Below are 24,161 nucleotides of genomic sequence, written 5' to 3'. Positions count from 1 at the left end.
TGACATGTGGCATTGCTTTGGCCTGCTTGTGGCCCAGATCTGGCAAACAGGAGCGGTCCGCCCATGGGCCGTCATTCCACGCTGCATGTGGGCCAGATCATCTTTCCACATGTGCCAGATGTGGGCCAGATCTTGGCCAAAACAATGTTGCTATCTGGGAAGCAAGGCAAGTTTCCACAACAATTTATTTTTTAAGTTGACATGATAATTAAGTACATGATCATTTTAAGTTGTGTATGAATTCGCATACTCAAATATTTCAAGATAAGTACAAAATAAAAATCTTAAATTTCTTAACTTAAAAAAAATAACTGTTACTTATTGCCTCAAATTATTTGAGTTTTGCCAACTTATTCAAGTTCACAGTTTTTGAGCATGATCTTTTTTCAAAAACTTAATTCAAATTCATAACCAATTGCAAAAGGATCTCCTGACAGATCAGCAACTGCTGATATTTATCTTTGATAGATGTGACATAATTATATATGTAAAAATTGTATCGATGCACAGACATCAATACTTGACATACAAAACACAACAATGGTGACACTCAACAAATAATAAAAACACTTATACAACATAAACCAACATTACAAAATAAACCAACAACACAAACTGCTAGCAGCAAAGCAAAAATTAGTTTCAGCAGGACAGATAATCCAAGAATCAAGAAACTCCACAGCATAATCTATTCATGCAGCACTGCATGCTGGGTACCTTCATAGTACATGCTTTGTTGAAATACAGTATGATGTTGTATGCTTACAGTAAATTGTGTTCTCCAATACTGTAAACTCACAGTAAAACACTTTATTTTAGTGCAGTTAGATACAAGAAAAGTCCTACAGTGAAATTACTGTGAAATTAATCAAATTATAAACCTTGAATACACTGTAATTTCATGCTAAAATGTATAACAGTGCAGACATGAATGAACAATATCTATAAATGAACATTGTTTAGATTAACAGATGTTTTTAAAGTGTCAGTTTTAATGCCTAATGCATTAACTAATGATAACAAATTGAACCTTATTGTAAAATTTTATTATTAAACAATATTTACTTACACATTGAGGCAAGAAAAAATATTAGCCAGTACAGGTGCATGTTCAATAGTGAAATAAAACCTCAAGTGTCTGAGGTACTTCTGCTGTAGGATGAGGAGTCACTCTTGAACAGATGTCAGTCATTTGGTCATATTTATACACTGTGAGTGAGCAACACACTCTCAACCAGTGGCAGAGCAGGATATTTTCATAGGAATTGCCGCCAGGCAGGGGCCTGAAATCCTCATTATTTCAACATAGAAATGAGTTTGACTACAAAGTGCTGGACTGTTTTAGTACAACACAACTAAATACAATTTGTACTTAAATGGACAGGTCACCCAAACATGATAATTCTGTCATCATTTACTCACCCTCAAGTTGTTCTAAACTTTTATGAGTTTATTTCTTCTGCTGAACACAAAAGAAGATATTATGAAGATTGTTGGTAAACATTTGATGGGCCCCATTGACTTCCATAGTATGTTTTCCATACTATGAAAGTCAATGGGGCCCACTCAAGAAATAAGTTCACAGTATTATAAATGATCTTTTTTGGATGTATGACAGAAATAAAGTCAGTCTGTTTAGTAATAAGTGAAGCTGGTAATGCTGTTTGTGGAGTTGTTTAATCCTCCTCTGCTGAGATCTTCACAGATTTAATGTCTTCTTTTCTCTTCAGTTGATTTCATCTAAGGCTGTGTCTGAAGTCAGTTGTAGTTCTTGTGTATCTGCTCGACTCTTTTTCTGTTCTCTTCTTTCCTTCAGTGATTCTGCTTGTTACCAGGCTTATTAAGGTGCCCTGCGACCATCCGACAGAGGTGGTGTACTACACTGTAAAAAACATTCTAAAATTTACAGCAACTTACTGGCAATTTTGGTTGCTAGTAAGCCTGTAAATTTACAAAAAATAAACTGTGCACTGTAAATACAGCACACCTGTAAAAGCAGCAAAACAAGAGCAGCTGTGAATTTACAGTTCTTTACTTTAATCTTTACAGTATGAATTTAAACCTGTGTAAACTCATTTATTTTGAGGAAACCGATTATCTTAAATTTGTCAATTGCCATTTCATATTTATACTGTGATCTTATTTAAATTGAGTCCACTAAAAAAAATAATGTTTCTAAAAAAAAAAATAATAATTTAAATGAGTTAACAAAACAGATTATTGTTAACAACAGCACACAAGCATGAGACGAAGAACTTAACCAAAAGATCATCAATGCATCAGCAAATACACAGGCACTGCCTTTAAATAAAGCAACATGTGGAGCTGATGGACAAAATGATATGGGCCAAGCAGAGCCCAAGTGACAGCCATCAAAAAACCACATGAACATGTTGGCTGTGTATGCACTTCAATTTACTGTGAAGAACATCATATAACTTTAGTGCATATTACAGGTATATGAATTGAGATGCAGCCATTACATATAACTTTGTACAGACAGAGTTATTAATCATTTCACGACAGACTCATGCTAAATGTGTAATGTTTAAGTTTCAGGGTTATTCTTTTGAAATCGCGTGATCGTTTTAAACAAAAAAAAATTAAAACTAAAAAAAACTAAAAAAAACAAATATAAATACAGCCACCATGAATAACATAAATGTTAAGCAGAAGGAAGTAATACTAATAATGTAAATATCAAATGGGCATTTCGCTACACCACAGAAGTTCTTCCGCCATCTATAATTATTCAAACTATATTATGGTTTCAATTTCTCTTTAAACATCACACTCATTGTTCAGTGACCGTGACTAAAAGAGCAGGTATTGTTCTTCAAATAACTCTACATTCATCTCATGATTTAAATATGTGGCTTTATTTCTCGTCTATCACTTCCTTGTCCAAATTCAAATTCAAATTCAAAAAAAAGGAAAAAAAAATAAAACATCCAAGACCCTGTTATGTAATATGAATATATGGTCGTAAGTGCATTTATAAAATGCACATACTATCGGATTTGATCTAAAATTCCATGTATCCTACGTCAATAGTGAGGAACAAGTCTGGATTTATAAAAGCAAAATATTCTTGTGTGTATGTCAACTGAAGAGCATATGGACATTTCACAGTCACACTCATGTAAATCAACATTGTTAATTAAAATGTAAAGATAAATAGACAATCACAATATGCATAAATATGATTATATGCACAAATGAGCAACATTTTAAATGCTTTGAGATAATCGCTTTACTGAACCTAAATAATTCATTATTTTAATGATTTTCGGGGGGAAAATGTCCCCAGAAACTGCACATTTTGGATGTCAGACCTCTATCAGACACAACCTGCCCTTACAGAATTACATTTGACTTTTTAGCTTTAGTTTTTCTCTGATTGCTGTAACTGACTGTGTTTCCTAAGTACACTCAACTAATTACATTTTACAGAAACATATTGTAAATGCATTTTTCAATATATGAAGGCGGCAATTCCTTATACTATTCAATATATTGTAATATATAACACATTATATTTATGCAATATATTATTTCATATATTTTTTATATACTGTGTGTATATCTATATATGAAGAGTTCAGATGCAAAAGCCTCTAAGTGCCATCTGAAATTTTCTTCTACAATGGTAATTTTTATAAAGCTTGTATATTTAAGTTAAGTAATTTCACTTAAATGACAATTAATAGGTAATTTGTATTGCCATTTAAGTGAAATTATTGAACTTAAATATACGAGCTTGATAAAAATGATCATTCTAGAAGAAAATTTCAGATGGCACTTAGAGGCTTTTGCATCTGAACTCTTCATATATATATATATATATATATATATATATATATATAAAACTGTCATCGGCCAGTGGCCCATGCATATCGGCTGTCACTAAAAATCAGTGGTAAAACGTGAGGAAATGCTAGATGTTTTATAGCTGGCAAAGCTAAATACACTGACACCTTATTTTTGTCCTTTCAAAAGTAACTGAATGCCCTGCTACACATATTGGCCTAATCGTAATTGTATTTAAAACAATCTACGCGCCCCCTGAACCCCCATAATAAAGATGGACAGTGACATAGAAATTTGCACAAATTAAGCATACTTAATTGAGGTACAATTGAGGTATTATCGAAATATCAAAATTTTAATAAAGTGCTTATTTAACAAAAGGCAAGTAAAAAGGTCAGGGTTACATTTTAGACACACACACACCTCTGAAGGGATAGAAAAGTCCTCGGGACTTGGTACCGCATCACTCGCAAGATGCAACCTGCATAGGTGAACATGGCCGAAGTCCACCATTCTCCAGTTCTGGAAGCTCTCTCTCGAAAAATGCTTGCTACACACCAGAGGTGTATAGTCCAGGGGTCAGAAAGTAGAAGTCCTGCCATATGTTTATTCCACCCATGAACTCAGTCAGCTGATTTCACTAATTAGTTCTGTCTCCTGCTGAATTGGCAAATCCAGGTGATTGGAACAAAATACTGAGGAGGACTTTCACTTTCTGAACCTGGACTTTACACCTCTGGCCACATGTCAGCCAAGAGCAAAAGACATAAACCAGAACTGGACCTTATTAATTACTTAATTATCTAATTAACTCTAACACTGCTTCAGTGTTACTTTTAACACCCTGCTGGTGGTTCCCATATAAACACCGAGCAGTGTTAATTTAACACCGGGGAATTTACTGTGATCTAAAGCTGTGTCTGAAGTCAGTTGTAGTTCTTGTGTTTCTCTTTTCTTCAGTGATTCTGCTTGTTATCACCAGGTGTCTTCAATAATCAAACAATCATCACTCAATTAATCACTTAATTATCTCATTAAAGGAGAACTCGGTAACTCTAGCGGACTCTACTCACTTCTTCGCTGATTTTCCCTTTTGTTGTCGCATGTTTTCCCCACGAGCTCCCCCTACAGCTGTGGGGCGTATATTTCACAACACGGTCGTAAAAAACTCACTTGCGGCGACCTCCTCCCCCTCTCTACCGCTGCTCATGTGCGTTTGTTTTGATCGGAGCAAGCCAACTGTATCGTGTGGAGCTATGTCTACCGAGGTGGGTAATCTGGTAATACATCATACATGCGTGTTTGTTTATGTCGAATTGCCGTAAAGCAATTTGTGTTTCGCGCTCGTTCTCATTCTCGTTCTCGCTTCTCACGAGACTTCCTATTTCTATCTTGCCGGGACGGCAGTCCCCAAGTTGCAAGGTTGGTTTTCCGCCTGGGAACGCTGGGGGGAGCGGGGAAAGTCACCAATATCACCAGAACAGGTTGTTTAACCATCCAAATGATTTCTAGACAGTTTTATTACGTTAAAAAAGTTACCAAGTTCTCCTTTAACTCTAACACTCCTTCACTTTTGCTATAACACCCTGCTGGTGGTTCCCATGTGAGCACCGAGCGGTGTTAATTTGACACCAGGGAATTTACTGTGTTAGAGCCCACTATAGTCCCATCATGTGTCCCATGGGCAAACATACAGCCCATGTGGATCTGATGGACAAAATTATATGGGCCAAGCAGAGCCCAAGTGACAGCCATCAAAAAACCACATGGACATGTTGGCTGTGTATGCACTAATTGCACTTCAATTTACTGTGAAGAACATCATATAACTTTAGTGCATATTACAGGTATATGAATTGAGATGCAGCCATTACATATAACTTTGTACAGACAGAGTTATTAATCATTTCACGACAGACTCATGCTAAATGTGTAATGTTTACAGTTTTTTTTTCAATTGCTTACACACTAAAATGAAAACTTTCCCACAATTAGCAAAACCTTACACTCAAGGAGAAAAAACACAAGGCTAGATTTGCACAACTGTAAGCACATTGTCAGCGTCACACTTTTTGCAAAACATTACACACAGTGATTTGCAAAACACTAAACACACTTGTATGCATTTGACACAGAAATGTATCATGATGTAATTTCCTTGCAATTTCAAAGCAAAGACTTTCAAATGAACACACCCACGTACCAATTGGTTAAACACAGCCACCAGGTATGCACACACACTGGTGCTTAATTGTAGACACACCAATCAGGTTTTAGGACTATAAAAAGGCAACAGGTAAGGTCACCTGTCTTTAACAAAAATGTACAGTGTCAGAGGAAGAGGGAGAGTGCGGATGAGAGGGGGAATCCGGAGAGGGAGAGGGAGAGGGAGAGGGAGAGGGAGAGGGAGAGGGAGAGGGAGAGGGAGAGGGAGAGGGAGAGGAAGACCTGGAGGAGGGGTAGGACATGCACAAGAAGACAACCAATTCTGTGTAACGAAATTCATTACAATTGTGGACCATGTTATAAACCACAGACTAACACTGAGGGAGGCTGGACTGAGAGTACAGCAGTGACAACAGTGCGAAGAAGGGGAAGAAACATCATTGGCCACAGGGCTATTGTCAATGTACCAGGGCAACGTGGGGGTAACATTACCCTTTGTGCCGCCATTACACAGGATGGGGTCCCCCACTGCCATGCCAGCTTGGGTCCTTACAACACTGACCTCATTCTTACATTTTTAGACAGATTGCACAATATTATCACAGCAGCAAACCAAAGGGACCAAATGCAATACTTTGTCGTCTGGGACAATGTTGCTTTCCATCGTTCTGCTCTGGCCCAAAACTGGTTTCATCAACACCCACAATTTACAGTTCAATACCTTCCACCATACTCCCCCTTCCTAAACCCCATCGAGGAGTTCTTCTCAGCATGGCGATGGAAAGGTTTATGATCTCCGGCCCTATGTCCAGATGCCCCTCATTCAAACTATGGAGGAAGCATGTGATTGAACCAGCATCCATACAAGGGTGGATTCGTCACTCAAAAAGATTCTTCCCACGTTGCCTTGCAAATGAAAATATAGCCTGTGATGTTGACAAGGCCTGTGGCCAGATCCAGCTAGGCGGAGAGATGTTTAGTTTTTTATTTTATTTTATTTTGTACTGAACTGGATATGTAATTTATGTTACTGTATTACTGTAGGCGTACAGTACAATGGTATGTTCAGTAATAGTGTATGGAAACTGGAAAATGTTTTGTTATGAATGTTTTGTTGAAATTCTCAGTATTGCTGACTTGAGTACATGAAAAGAAATAAATATTTTCATTAGTATGCACAATTGGTGTCATGTGGTGTTCATCTGTGTGAATGCTCAAAGTGTTTTAGGTTGAGCACAGGAGTGTTTAACTGATTCAAACAGAGTCAGACCATATGATGTTTGTGTTAATGTTATAACAACAAAATAAGTTTTTATAAGACATTGTATAGTTTTGACAAAAATTTGCAAATTATCAGAGGTGTTGTGCTACTTTGGTGTAGTGTTGTGCTAATTGTGTGTAGTGTTTTGACAAACCGGGCCCTGTTTTCAAAATCGTGCTTAAACAATTGAAAAAAACTGTAAGTTTCAGGGTTATTCTTTTGAAATCGCGTGATCGCTTTTTCACAAAAAAAAAGAAAAAAAAGAACGAAATATAAATACAGGCACCATGAATAACATAAATGTTAAAACAGAAGGAAGTAATAATAATAATGTAAATATCAAATGGGCATTTCGCTACACCACAGAAGTTCTTCCGCCATCTATAATTATTCAAACTATATTATGGTTTCAATTTCTCTTTAAACATCACACTCACTGTTTAGTGACCGTGAGTAAAAGGAGGATGGGGGATGGGGGATGGGGGATGGGGGGGGGGGGGGGTGATTATCTGGGGATAATATGTTGGATATTTATTGGTGAGGTTATCATCATTAATTATACTGAATCACAGATCAAACTCCAAGATGTATCACTGTATTTAAACTATAACAATAAATCATATATTTTTATGGTAATCAGATATATTTCTATCTAAATATATGTCTATGGATATATATTACACATTGTGTTCTAATCATTTTGAACTATTGAAAGTTACAGCAGCCACAGAGAGATTAAAGTTAAAAAGTCAAGAGCCCAACTAAACAAACACCGATTTCCATAATGGTGACTGTAACATTTTATTCTTTTCAATAAATCATCAACGTCTAAACCTATTAATTAATTAAACCTGTTAAGTCTCAATAAGAACTTATGTAGATGTATGACATAAAGTCAGTCTGGTTAGTAATAAGTGAAGCTGGTAATGCTGTTCTTGTTGTTTAATAATCCTCTGCTGAGATCTCGAGAGATCTGTTAGTGTTTAATATTCTGTGGGGATTTAAAGGGTTTCTGTTATCTGTGTTTTGTGGGTCACCATTGTGCTGAAGAGTAGAGCCTGTGCTTCAGTCCAGGAGAAGAACAAGAAACATTGATGATATACTATACATACAAATTAATGCACATAGTCAATCATTGTTCCAACGTTCTTTTGTATGGTTTTATATTAGAAACTTATGACTTTGAGTAAAACATCCTTGAAAAATTTAAGGCAATCATTTTCCTCATGTTTTTGACCCCTGGACTACACACCTCAGCTACACACACATAGTTTAGATGTGTCCATGGATGGCCAACCAACCGCCCGCAGCCGGAGTCCAGCCCTGGCAGCATCACAGGGAAAGATGCACTGGAACTTTTGCGCCACGAAAAAAAACACTTGCGTCCCATCATGATTGCCTCTCTCATCTACTACGCGATATCACAGTTTGACATGTCTGTCATTGGAAAATTCCACATGGTGTCATGAATAATTAAGACCAAGTGTCCTCTCATTGGATAAGAAAACTCAGCCTCATGAATAATTATGAGACACCAATGAGTCATCAAAGTTCTATAGTGCTCTGCCACGTCACAGCCTGTGATGTGGACACGATGAAGATTTTAAACCCGGAAGACGAAAATATCGGGGAAAAACTAACATTTAACCATTTTCCCCTACAATTAAATCTAACAGATGCTAACATTGTCTTCAGTGGTGTTCAACACACATACCTCTGTTGAAATCTCAGAAAATTTGGTTTAGGGTATCATGACCCTTTAAAATGATACCAAACATGAAGGGAAAAAACAATAGATTCATACGAAACGTCATATGTGATATACATACATTCCCAGTGAACTTTCAGTAACTTGAATCAGAGGGAAAGGAAGGGAGTAGGGAGAGGGAGAAGTCATACATGTCTTGTGAATTTTCAATCATTGTCATCAAAATCGTGGGTATAGTTTACATAAAAAAATTAAAAAAAACTGACAGAGTACACTGTTATATTGACAAGAAAACTAAGCATTTTGACTATCTTGTTTGTGAACAATGACACAAGGACTTTTCATTCTGATGGCACTGATCTGTTCATTAACATACATACTTACTTTTGAGAGATGAACTAAGGATTTTAAGAAAGTTACAGGCTTTTGCAGATTATGCGGTGCTGTTTGTACGAATTATATTGAGAAATGGACTTACTGGTTTGCAAATCTTAAGGATGATTCAAGAAATATACCAAAGAGAATGTATCCACTTCTAAACATGCAATCGTCGGTCATTTCTCAAGTTATGTGTTTTCTACGCCTCACCTGCATCACCAAAGCATCTTATATTCTACTTCCACATTCTGTTATTTCTGCATTTCATTAATTTTCCTTATTCGTAATCAGTTAAGTACACAAAATAAAAACACGACTTCACATTTCAAACTAACTCTAAACCACTAAATGAACAACTATTACACCCAAATTTGCTTTTAAAAAGAGATTATGGCAACATAAGGTAATAAAATGTAAATTAGTTATATCCAAAGATGTATTTGTGTTGGCTTTACCTCAGTTGTGCATTTAAGCAGTTCATTAACAGCATGTGCAGAGGTGGGAAATCCAGGGGCCAGAAAGTAGAAGTCCTGCCATATGTTTATTCCACCCATAAACTCAGTCATCTGATTTCACTAATTAGTTCTGTCTCCTGTCTGAATTAGCAAATCCATCTGATTGGAACAAAATACTGAGGAGGACTTTTACTTTCTGAACCTGGACTTTACACCTCTGCATAGCAATGCCACATGTCAGCCAAGAGCAAAGAAATAAACCAGAACTGGACCTTATCGTAGCCAAAAAATAGTAATTTCAGCCACAGCCTCAGATGAAATCAACTGAAGAGAAAAGAACACATGAAATCTGTGAAGATCTCAGCAGAGGAGAATTAAACAACTCCACAACAGCATTACCTTTGTACACAAACGCTGTATGTGCCAGTGACTGATAGAGAGCAAGCCAACCCATTTGAAAAGATACTATAGTATATTATAGTAAAATTACTCTAGTAAATACTGCAGTGTTTTTGAACCATATTTGGTGCAAAACACTATATTTACTAGTGTAAGCTTACTATAATATACTACAGTATTTGTTCATGTGGGAACACAGCAGCTGTCTTTATAAGCTTTCGCATACATGCCATTGAATGAGGTTTCTTTGTTTTAACAACAGATGATTCCTCAGACGGTTGCCTTTTTGAATGATTCATTGTGTTAATAATGTTGCTCATTAGTTATGGCTACACAGTAAATTCCCCGGTGTTAAATTTAACACTGCTCGGTGTTTATATGGGAACCACCAGCAGAGTGTTAAAAGTAACACTGAAGCAGTGTTAGAGTTAATGAGATAATTAAGTTATTAATTGAGTGATGATTGAGCATTGAAGACACCTGATGATAACAAGCAGAATCACTGAAGAAAAGAGAAACACAAGAACTACAACTGACTTCCGGAGATGAAATCAACTGAAGATAAAAGACGAAATTAAATCTCTGAAGATCTCAGCAGAAGAGGATTAAAAAACTCCACAAACAACATTACCAGCTTCACTTATTACTAACTAGTTATTGAGAATTAATAGAGGTGTAGATGTTGATGTTTTATTGGAAATAATATATTTTAGTAAAATCACCATTATGGTGATTCTTCCAGCTTAGAGGCTTACGGAAATTGAAATCTATTTTATCTTTTGGTGACCTAGAGACAGTAATTCATGCCTTCATCTCAACAAGGCTGGATTACTGTAACGCCTTGTATGCTGGTATCAACCAGTTTTCATTAATGCGTCTGCAGCTGGTACAGAATGCTGCAGCCCGCTTCTTAATGGGGAAGAAAAAGTTTGAGCATATCACCCCTATTCTATTGCATTTACATTGGCTACCGGTCAAATACAGAATTGAGTATAAGGTTTTGACTTTTGTGTTTAAAGCTTTGCATGGTCTTGCTCCAGTTTATATTTCAGACCTTATTTGTCCGTACTCTCCTCGAAGATCTCTTAGATCATCATCTGAGAGATTATTAACTATCCCGCACTCTCGCCTGAAATCTAAAGGCGACAGAGCGTTCTCCGTTCTTGGTCCTAGAATGTGGAATTCGTTACCTCAATCTGTCAGGTTATCTTCCTCTTTACATGTATTCAGTCTAAGTCAGCACTGAAAATGCATCTTTTCTCTCAGGCCTATTCATAATCGTGGATATGTAGCCTTAGTGAGTTAAATTTTTACTATGTAATTTGTACGACTTTTGTTTTTTGTTTTTTTGTGTGGTTTTTTTGTGTTTTTATTATGTTTCTGTGAAGCACCTTGGTCAGCAGAAATGCTGTTTTAAGGTGCTATATAAATAAAAGTGACCTTGACCTTGATGGTGATCAGTGTTTGCTTTAGTTGGCTAGTTTGAATCTTGGCTTTGTTATGCAAGTTTGTGGTCTTTGTGTCTGTGTGTGTGTGTGTGTGTGTGTGTCTGTGCGTCAGAGGTGGGAGTAAGTCACTAAATGCAAGTCTCAAGTCAAGTCCAAGTCTTAACATTGCAAGTCAAAGTCAAGTCAAGTCATTCTGTTGTAAGGGTCAAGTCAAGTCAAGTCAAGTCATACTCTTTGTCAAGTCAAGTCAAGTCAAGTCGCAACTTAGTCATCAAGTCATACCAAGTCACACACAGGCTCGTTTTACACATTTTTTTTAACTGCGGGACTTTAATTACAGACACAGAGGGCTGATGGGTTACAAAAATAAATAAACTAACTTGTGTGTAATAAATAAAATATCATTAAGAAGCACTTTAAATGCTCTAAAATAAAAATAAATTAAATGAACACAAGTAAACAAGAATTAATAAAACTTTTCCCATCTTGTGCTAGCCATACATATAGTTATTTTGCTGTGATGTCAAATTTCCAGATACTTACATAATTGTGATGAATTTAATCCTTTTTAAGTTATTATTTTGCAGTGTAAGATTCCAGTTAACACCTTTAAATATTACATAAATGTATTATGCATTTTTATTAAACTTAATGTGTATAAATCGGCAGCAAAAAGTAATTCTTGAAAAAATCTGCACAGTAATTTTATAAAATCCAAACATGTTAATAAAAACAAATTACTATTAGTACTCTTATAAAATTCAATCAGGCAGTCATACATTTCACAATTTTATATTTATATATTAATGTCAAGAATTCAGAAGTGTATTTATAAAGCCTACACTACACAGAAATAATATACAATTAAATGATGCTTATTTTAAATGTATTGAGCAGGCTAGGTATAAAAAAATATAAGCTTTTAATAATCTTTCAGTGCGCAAAACTATGATAATGAAACGCTTCAAAACAGAACGCACAAAGCGCGTATGCAGAATGATGTGCTCAAAGCAACATGGAGTCACAGTGTTCAGCGCTGCGCTGCACAAGTGCGCATTTAAAAGTTCACGGCACAAAGCGAAGAAATGTCGAGCGCACAAATCCTAGTGTATATCTGTCCAACAGTTTATTGATCATTTATTTCACAGTTTTAAATTCCAGTTATTGTGCGTTTGATGCCGATTCATAGTCCTTGTGATGTGCGTGATCTAACAAGCACACGGTAGTGAGTCGTTTAAAAACAGCAACAAACTCCAACAAAATAAAGTCATTTTATGCAAATCCACAGCCTTTTATCTACAGATCATGCATTATAATGTGAATATATCATATTGGAGAATGGAGAGAGTTTTACCGTGCATCCAACCGGAAGAGGCGCGTGCGCTGTTTGAATACTGAATGGAGAATGATTGACAGCCACAGAGGAGGGAAAACGCAAAAAATCACAATAATTGAAATAAATTATTTTCCACAAGTCATTTCAAGTAAATAGGCACAAGTCCAAGTCAAGTCTAAAGTCACAAGGAGCAAGTCTAAAGTCAAGTCGAGTCTTTTCAGAGATCTAGTCAAGTAAGTCTCAAGTCCAGAAAATTGCGACTCGATCTGACTCGAGTCAAGTCATATGACTCCAGTCGAGTCTCCCACCTCTGCTGTGCGTGTATGTATGCGTGCGTACATGTGTGTGCGCGTGTGTGTGTGTCTGTGCATGTGGATTTGTATGTGTGTGTATGGGTGTGTGTCTGTGCGTGTGGATGTCAGTGTGTGTGCATGCTTGCGTTTGTTTGTATTCCTGCATGTGTGTGTGAGACAGTATCATCCTAAACCAGCAACCCTTCGCTCAACACCACCATCTACAGGCCGATGAGTGTACAGTCACTAAATGTGCACATAAATGAATTTATTTTATACCCCCCCATGGATGAAATTCTACGAAAATTAGCATACCCCCAGAGGATGCCAAGTTAATCATACACATGAAATATGGTGCAGTTCTGAACATCTCAACTGAAGATAGGGGCGATTAAAGCAAAATAATATTGCATGTTCATTTTTTTATGGGAGGGGCTCAAATCACAAATGAGTGATTATGGGCTAGGTTGATGTGGGCCCTTAAGAGCAACATACCATAAAAAATTCTTCATCCTCGGTGCCACGGTTCAGGTAGTTATTTAGGAAAAACTGCATTTTTGGGGTTTGGGGGGGCCCAGCGTGGGGGGGGAGTGGCCCCCGGGGACCAAACGAAATTTTTCCGTAAAAGTCTAGTGGGGCTACATGCCCACCAAATTTCATGTTCCCCGGTGCTTCGGTGTCCCTGGTATCGTTGACGAAAAATTCACGGGGGCCCCAGCGCGGGGGGGTAAGTGGCCCCCGGGGACCAAACGAAATTTTTCCGTAAAAGTCTAGTAGACCAACATACCATAAAAATTTCTTCATCCTCGGTGCCACGGTTCAGGTAGTTATTTAGGAAAAACTGCATTTTTTGGGTTTGGGGGGGCCCAGCGCGGGGGGGGGGAGTGGCCCCCGGGGACCAAACGAAATTTTTCCGTAGAAGTCTAGTGGGGCTACATGCCCACCAAATTTCATGTTCCCCGGTGTTTCGGTGTCCCTGGTATCGTTGACGAAAAATTCAGGTAGATGATAGAAAAAAAAAAAAAAAAAAAAAACTTTGACAATCCCTATATGACCGCTTTCGCTAGCTACGCTAGCGGCGGTCATAATTATTTAAGACGCACACAGACATCAAGAATTAGCATATGAATCTCAACAATGGTGACATGCTTCGTGCAGAAATGCATGCTGGGAACCACCATATTATAAAACTAATGGCTCCCAGCATGCATTGCAGCATGAAGCATGTCACCATTGTAGTGACTCATAAGCTGATTCTTGATGTTAGTGTGTGTTTCTTTTGCTACGGTTTATTTTCTCTCAATGTATTTAGAAGTTAAAATTTAGAATGTTTGATCTTTGGCAAAACATATATATATATATATATATATATATATATATATATATATATATATATATTGATGGTAAAAATCTGTTAATAATAAGTTATCTCTTTTGGTCAGTTATGACATTTGTCAAACAATAATGGCATCCCGTGGCACCGAGGATGAAGAAATTTTTATGGTATGTTGGTCTACTAGACTTTTACGGAAAAATTTCGTTTGGTCCCCGGGGGCCACTTACCCCCCCGCGCTGGGGCCCCCGTGAATTTTTCGTCAACGATACCAGGGACACCGAAGCACCGGGGAACATGAAATTTGGTGGGCATGTAGCCCCACTAGACTTTTACGGAAAAATTTCGTTTGGTCCCCGGGGGCCACTCCCCCCCCCACGCTGGGCCCCCCCAAACCCCAAAAATGCAGTTTTTCCTAAATAACTACCTGAACCGTGGCACCGAGGATGAAGAATTTTTTTATGGTATGTTGCTCTTAAGGGCCCACATCAACCTAGCCCATAATCACTCATTTGTGATTTGAGCCCCTCCCATAAAAAAATGAAAATGCAATATTATTTTGCTTTAATCGCCCCTATCTTCAGTTGAGATGTTCAGAACTGCACCATATTTCATGTGTATGATTAACTTGGCATCCTCTGGGGGTATGCTAATTTTCGTAGAATTTCATCCATGGGGGGGTATAAAATAAATTCATTTATGTGAATAAATGGCCAGCACGTGCTACTCCCCCTAACCCCTGGTTATCTGAGGTTCTTCGGGAACACCGGACTGAACTTAGGGCAGCGGAGAGGAAATGGCACAAATCAAAAGACGCATCTGACCTGAGTATGTATCAATCTCTCCTCTCCTCCTTTTCTGTGGATGTTCATGCTGCAAAATCTTCATACTTCCACAACAAGATCAACAGCTCCTCCAACACACGTTCACTCTTCAAGACATTCAACTCTCTCCTCTGCCCACCTCCACCACCACCCGCCTCCTCCTTAACTGCTGACGATTTTGCAAACTTCTTCACCAACAAAACAACATCTATCAGCAGTCAGTTTTCAGCTCCACACACACAGGAACCCAGACTGACCGCTTCCACAGCCAATATCCCACTGTTCTCCTTCTCCTCGCTAACCGAGGAAGAAGTATCTACACTTCTCCTCTCCAGTCATCCTACCACCTGCCCTCTAGACCCCATCCCCTCACACCTTCTACAAGCCATCTCTCCGACACTTCTACCATCACTCACACACATAATCAACTCATCCCTCCATACTGGCACCTTCCCTACAGCATTCAAGCAGGCTCGGGTCACTCCACTGCTTAAAAAACCAACACTAAACACATCATCTGTAGAGAATTACAGACCTATCTCTCTCCTACCATTCATTGCGAAGACACTTGAAAGAGCTGTTTTCAACCAAATAACATCCTTTTTGTCTCTAAACAACCAGCTGGATGTCAACCAATCTGGCTTCAAGAAAGGGCATTCAACAGAAACTGCATTACTGTCAGTCACAGAAGCCCTACGGATCGCTAAAGCTGCTTCCAAGTCCTCAGTCCTCATTCTCCTGGATCTGTCTGCTGCCTTCGACACTGTGAATCATCAGATCCTTATGTCCAGCCTCTCATCACTGGGCATCACAGAAACTTCACTCCACTGGTTTGAGTCCTATCTCACAGGTAGGTCCTTCAAGGTCGCATGGAGAGGTGAGGTATCCAGAGCACATCAACTGACCACAGGGGTTCCCCAGGGTTCAGTTCTTGGTCCCCTCCTCTTCTCCATCTACACTACATCACTGGGACACATCATACAGGCACACGGCTTCTCCTACCACTGCTATGCTGATGACACACAGCTCTTCCTCTCGTTTCAACCAGATGATCCCACAGTAGCTGCACGGGTCTCAAGCTGTCTGGCGGACATCTCCACATGGATGAAGGAACATCACCTGCAGCTCAACCTGGCAAAGACTGAGCTTCTCATCCTCCCTGCCAATCCGTCTATACAACACGACTTCACCATCCAGCTAGAGTCATCATCAATCACCCCATCAAGGTCGGTCAGAAATCTCGGAGTAACGCTTGATGACCAGCTGACCTTCACAGATCACATTTCAAAGACAGCTCGATCATGCAGGTTTGCACTGCACAACATCAGGAAGATCAGGCCTTTCCTAACTGAGCATGCAACACAACTTCTCGTCCAGGCCCTGGTCATCTCTAGGCTTGACTACTGTAATGCTCTTTTGGCCGGACTTCCAGCATGTGCAACAAAACCTCTACAGATGATCCAAAATGCTGCAGCTCGTCTTGTCTTCAACGAGCCCAAGAGGGCCCACGTCACTCCTCTGTTCATCTCTCTGCACTGGCTACCTCTCGCTGCTCGCATCAAATTCAAGGCATTGACGCTTGCTTACAGATCTATCACAGGCTCAGCTCCCTACTATTTTCACTCACTCCTACGAGTCTACATCCCTACCAGACGCCTACGATCGATCAACGAGCGACGTCTCGTGGTTCCATCACAGAGAGCCACAAAATCACTTTCCAGAACATTCTCATTCACAGCTCCATGCTGGTGGAACGCTCTCCCCGGCCTCATCCGGAATGCAGAATCACTGGCAACATTAAAAAAACAGCTGAAAACCCATCTCTTCCGTGAGCACTTAACCTCATAAAAATAAAAAATAAAAAATAAAAAAAAATAAAAATAAAAAAAAAATGCCTGAACTTTGTATTCTGAGCACTTCTTGCGTTGTTGTTGTTTTTGCCTCTTCATGATGACTCGCTTTATTTAGTCCTAATTTGTAAGTCGCTTTGGATAAAAGCGTCTGCTAAATGACTAAATGTAAATGTAAATGTAAATAATGTTTTTTTCAAATTCTTAATGGTGATGAAATATATATCATACCTTTGAGTATGGATTCCTTTGCAACAAATTATGTGTTTTAGTAAACAATGTTACAAAGACAACAACTACCTTAAAAATATATATATAAATTGTCAAACCACCAAACTAGAGGAAACACTGATCACCACAATGGTAACCACACATTTTTTATAAAACTTCAACATCTAAAAATTTGTCAATTCTCAAAAAGAACTTCTGTAGATGAATGACAGAAATAAGGTCAAACTGGTTTGTAATAAGAGAGATTTCATGTCGTTTCAGTTGATTTCATCTAAGGCTGTGTCTGGAAGTCAGTTGTAGTTCTTTTGTTTCTCTTCAGTGATTCTGCTTGTTATCATCAGTTGTCTTCAATAATCGAACAATCAACACTCAATTAATTACTTAATTATCTAATTAACTCTAACACTGCTTCAGTGTTACTTTTAACACCCTGCTGGTGGTTCCCATATGAACACCGAGCAGTGTTAATTTAACACCGGGGAATTTACTGTGTACAAGCTGTCAAAGTGAGCACACCAACAACCTTAAAAATGCACACACACTGGAAAGGCCGGACAATCTTCTCTTTATTTAATTAAGTAACAATGCAAAGATGAATGAAGTAAATCTAACATTTCCCGTAAACTCCTACCAGAAAGCTCTAATTAAACCATTACCTGTGGCAAGGAGACCGTTTTGAACACAGATTTTTAATTTATTTGCTCAATAATTGATTCTTGGTCATAAAAAAAAAAAAAAAAAAACTTAAGTAGTGCACCTAAGATACTGAGTAATATCTATTCAATTAACAATCAAATTGCTACTTTTCCAGTTTATGAGTATTATTAAGTATTATGATCTTTTCCTAATATGTGTGTTTTTTTGTATGTCAGGTTTGTCTGTCGGTCTTTTGTTTCCATTGCATGTTTATTGGATATTGGATATTTTAATATACAATATAATGAATATTCCCTTTCATGCAGTGTGTAACATAAATTTGAATGTAAATGTTCAGCAAAGTTATAAAGTTGAAAGTGATCGATAAATAAAGTAATTATAGTATAAGTAATTATAAAAAAATAATTATAGTCTCCCGAAAGAAAGAATCGATTCTGATCCGCCTAAACACGTCTTCAGGAATTCGAATCCCTATCAGTTACGGCAACACGTCACTAACTAACAAATCTGCATGATGTTCTACGCTGTCCACTCACGAAAAACTTGACCCACCCTTCAATGTGGGATTCAGTGAAAGATGGGTCAGTACCCAGTTTATTTGGACCAACTTGCTCCTCAGAATCACAACCTGTAAGTATGAATAATTATTGATGTGTATATATATTTTACCAGGTGTTCAAAATATGTAGTTTTGTGTTTTATTGTGTAGGTCTCTTAAAACTTTAATGTTACATCAGTCATTCATGTTAGTGCTCGGATAACGTATCTCAGATAACAACATTGTGTCAGCCCAGATCCGGCCCACATCTGGCACATGTGGAATGATGATCTGGGGCCGTATTCTCAAAGAATTTTAAGGCTAAAAGTAGCTCCTAACTGGCGAATTTAGGAGCAACTCCTAAAAATAATGGGCGTGTCACTCGTAACTTTAGGACTCCTAATTTTTTTGACTAAGAGTAATTCACGAAGCATTTTAGCCCTAAAAGTAGCACCTAAGCCTGGGACAGCTTAAAAGAAGTCGAGAGGACTCCTAACTCACTAAGACCTATTCACAAACCGCTTTTTGTGGCATTTCACGTTGCGATGTTTTGAAATGCGTATGCGGCGGCTACAGGAGCTTCCAATCGCGAGGGAACAATTTTGCATTGTAGGCATAACTAGGGATGCAATAACGCCACCAACAACAAGCAAAACTAGGCTACTCATTGCATGTAAACTAATTGTAACGTTTCATTGTGAATCAAATTAAAATGTTCTTCTCTTTGCAAACGTAGGCAGAGGCATATAGTGACAGATTAATTCAATAATGTTGCAAAGATATTGCATCAATCCATATGTTTCATTAGGCTATTAGGCTATTTGTTTTGCCTTACTCTTTATTCATTTAGGCTATTTATTCAGTTATTCATCATCTTCCGTCCTTCACACTACTTGTGTAGCGCATGCATTCTCAGACCTGTCACTCATCATCGTAGGGGAGCTGTTTGGAATCATTCCCGCGTTACAATCATCAGCCAATCAAGGTGGTCACTTCAGTCAAGTTCGTGCATGAGTAATGACGTCATCCATAGCAACGAAGACTCACTCTTAGTTTAGGAGTTGTCATTTTTCTTTATTAAGAGTAGGTCTGAAAGGCGTTGTGAATAACTTTTAAGAGAAAACTCCTAGCTAAAATCTTTTAGTGCGATTTAGGAGTACTCCTAGTGGTAAGATAAAATGCTTTGTGAATACTGCCCCAGGCCCACATGTATATTAAATATGGAGTCATCAACGGTTTGTTGATGGACATACTCTTGTTAATGCTAATGGTGAGGAATTACAGCTGCAACATCTCATAATGAGTAGTGTATCTCTGAGAAACGCTCTGCTGAAGTCATCCTTGCGATTGAGGTTTGGGTTGAATAACTGGTTCTTCCAATGTTTCATTATCGAACTCGCGCTCGGATTGATATGGTAAAATCGACGCCATCGTTACTGTCTTTACAGTGTATTCAATCGCTGAGCTTTACGAGCCTCCAGACGGAGCTGAAAGTTCAGTTATGGTAATGAGCGTTTTGTTTCAGAAAATGTATATTATGTATTTTATGAGAACATGAAACTTGACTTTTGATGCATGTAAACCTGTTGTAAGAGACCTCCAAAACAAACTTAGGAACTATAATAGGGGAACTTTAAACTCTGTATAAACTATGAATAAAAGTCAATGTACTGTATATAAGACATCACTGAACCCAAACCTTCTCAAGCACAGACAGAAACAAAATAATGGTGAGTATGTAAATAACCAAGAAGGTCACATCTATGATTCTTGCCACTCTGATCCAGTAGAGGCATCTCTGCATCTCGTTCTGATCTTTAACTGAGTCTGGAGGGCTCTGCGGGTCTCTCACACTGTCTATGAGAGGAAATACAAAGCATGGATATGTGATCAATGTTACAATTATTGTGGTCAGTATCATCTCATATCCAATTCTTCGATTGGAAATTGCTGACACTTTGTCAGATGAAATCCAACTGAATATGTTGTGTCGACTCTTACCATCACATCCAGTAACAGCAGCTGTAGTTTCCACTGATCTGCTCTCAGCTCCTTTAGCCATCAGAAAATTCACCAGGATGGTCTCCAGAATGCTGATGCCAATGAGACAGAAAATCCCACAGCAGTAAACCCCTGCAAAAACATAAAAAATATGAATGCAACAGCTAAGATGCCTCTGCAATTACACTCCTGGTATTTTGTTGTTGATGTTCAAATTGTATGCAAGACTTCAGTGCAGGAACAGTGTGATGTGCATGTTCAGTTTTGGTTTTGTTTCTACATTTGAAAACACCATTTTCATTTAAAAACGCTCTCCGTCCACACTAGCGTTTTCAGACATTTTCTAATGTTTAAATGTCGATGAGAAACGATTGGAAAACGCCTGAAAGCGCTAAATTCACCTTACTGTGCATGCGTAAAACCTCACAAATGGTTTACAGACCTACAGACCACTACAGACAGAAAATAATAATTAATAACCCAGCGGGCACCTTGATGTCAATTTGACATCAAATTGATGTCAAAATTACGTCAAGAAATTGGTCAAAAATGAAAATCAAATTGACGTCAAAGTGTTGATGTCAATTTGACGTCAAGAGTTTGACCTCTGCTGATGTCATTTTGCCAAACAAAAAGGTGAAACGCATGGCCGTACACTTATTACCAGCTTCACTTAAACTAACCAGATTTACTTTATTTAATTTCCGGTTTAAATAAATATAATATTTAAATAGTTTAAAATATATTAAACATATTTTGATGACACCATGATGGTGGTTAGCGTTTGCTTTAGTTGTGCTCTTGACCCTTGACTCTTTAATATAAATTTTCTCTGGCTGCTATAACTGTGTGTTTATAAAGCACAACTGTTGTAGCTAAAAAAGCCATCAGAAACTGAGATCAGGAGATGTTGGCTGTTTATTGATGAAATCATCATGTAAATGCCTGAAGCCCTGATCATGTTCAGTGTCTAATGCTTTGATTATATGGGATTTGTGGTTTAAAAGCGGTTTTATTCATGACAGAAGTAATTTGATTCTACAGCATATCTAGAAGTGTTATTTATCAAATAATGCACTTGTTTTTTAAAAACTATTTAGTGCACAAAACCCTGTCATCTATGGCATTACTTAGACGCACACAGACATCAAGAAACAGCGTATGAATCTCAACAATGGTGACAATCAAACAAAATATCCAGATAATCAGATCAACTCCAGCTGCATAATTTATTAAAGCCGCAATGCATGCTGGGAGATATGGGTGAGTTTTGATTGGTGGTACCCAGCATGCACTGCAGCATGAAGCATTTCATTGATTGTCACCATTGTTGAGAGTCATACACTGATTCTTGATAGCTAAGTAATAATGTTAAGTTTAATGCATTAAATGTTTTTAAAATCCTTTATTAATTAAAAAAAAAACATTATTCTCATGCTGTTAAATTAAATGGCTTATATTATAATACAACATTAAAATCACAAGTCCTATATAACCAAACATTAGACACTGAATAAGATCAGCGATTCAGGCAATTACATGATGATATTGTCATCATCTTCAATAAACAGCCAACATCTCCTGATCTCATGGCTTTTTTAGCTACAACAGTTGTGCTTTATTAACACACAGTTATAGCAGCCAGAGAACATTTAATATTAAAGAGTCAAGGGTCAAGAGCACAACTAAAGCAAACGCTAACCACCATCATGGTGTCATCAAAATATGTTTAATATATTTTAAACTATTTAAATATTATATTTATTTAAACCGTAAATTAAATAAAGTAAATCTGGTTAGTTTTAAGTGAAGCTGGTAATAAGTGTACGGCCATGCGTTTCACCTTTTTGTTTGGCAAAATGACATCAGCAGAGGTCAAATCTTGACATCAAATTGACATCAACACTTTGACGTCAATTTGATTTTCATTTTTGACCAATTTCTTGACGTAATTTTGACATCAATTTGATGTCAAATTGACATCAAATGCCCACTGGGAAAGTTATCACGCAATTCTTCTGACAGGATCATTTTATTTAGCAAAATATCTCAGCATTCACTGATGCGTCCAGGTTGCACTCAGTCACCATTATATGTCACAAAATGGCAAGTTACCAAACCTAACAACAAAACCAATGATAAAACGGTGTAAATTCAGCTGGATAACAGTGAAAAATCAACCTTATTAATTATTCATGCCCCAGTGCATGATTGGAACTTTTGGAAAATTTTAGTAGGTTGTACTTAATTTTATATCATTGATATTTACGCTTTAATTTCTACTATTTTGAATTAAGTACTAATATAGGATTTACTTTGTTTTGCCTGAACTAACTTTTTCATGTAGAAATTACATTTGTTTTTTCTGTAGCATTTACTTCACAACAGAATAATTTTTATTGTTAGTTTCCATGGTTGTTAATTAGTTCCGACACATGAGGTTTCACCTCATTATCTCCCTGCTTTATGTACAGAGGTGTAAAGTCCAGGTTCAGAAAGTAAAAGTCCTCCTCAGTATGTTGTTCCAATCACCTGGATTTGCTAATTCAGACAGGAGACAGAACTAATTGGTGAAATCAGATGGATGAGTTTATGGGTGGAATAAACATATGGCAAGACTTTCTGACCCCTGGACTATACACCTCTGACCCTAACATTCTTATAAAGTTTTAACGGGAAGTTCTCTAACGAGAGGTCTCTCGTACTGCGTAAGTATCTTACGCAAAGGGGAAAATCCCTTTTCCACGAGATACTGAAGCCAAGAAAATTATCCTTAATTTTGTATTATTGTAAAATGCGTTGCAGCAGCATGCAGACATAGGCAAGATGGCTCGTGTGCCTATTGGCTGCTCTGCGGCAACTGCAGCAGCCTATCGAGCGAGGCCTGGCGTGACGTCAGACCCAATGGGGTGCTTCGCGCCCACTGCGTCACGTCCCGCCGAAACGGGCATGGCCTAGGCCTGTAAATCCAGCTCGCAGGCAGCTATTTCTGATTTTTCATCTCTTCAGCGAAGCACACGCATTGCTGGATCCCGAGAGAAGCCGCGCCGTCTAAAGAAGCCTCTACAGCGGGACGAGTCGCATCTGAAGTCGCTGGCCGCGCTGCCTTCCCGCCGCGCTATCCGGCGCTCATATCCTTTTCTCTCTGCTACGTGTGTGTTCGCCGCCGCGACACACACTGTCTAAAAGAGCTTGCGTCTTTTTAAAGATGCCATCCTGCGGCTCGTGCAGAGCCACACTCAGTGACGGGGACCGCCATGTTATCTGCGCTTCCTGCCTGGGTGAGGATCATGCAGCTCTCACGCTCGCTGACGGCGGCTGCCCTCATTGCGAGCTGCTGCCCATGGCGACTCTGAGGACTCGCCTGGCACTCTTCGCCGAGACTGCACCCCCGCCTGCTGTAGTGCCGCGCCGTAAAAAGCGCCTTGCTCAGCGGGTCCCGGAACCTTCCCCCACCCGCCTAAGCTCGCCGG

This window comes from Rutilus rutilus (assembly GCF_951802725.1).
Source record: "Rutilus rutilus genome assembly, chromosome: 1".
Classification (NCBI taxonomy): Eukaryota; Metazoa; Chordata; class Actinopteri; order Cypriniformes; family Leuciscidae; genus Rutilus; species Rutilus rutilus.
The sequence above is the reverse complement of the archived record's forward strand: the minus strand, read 5'-3'. Positions refer to the sequence as shown.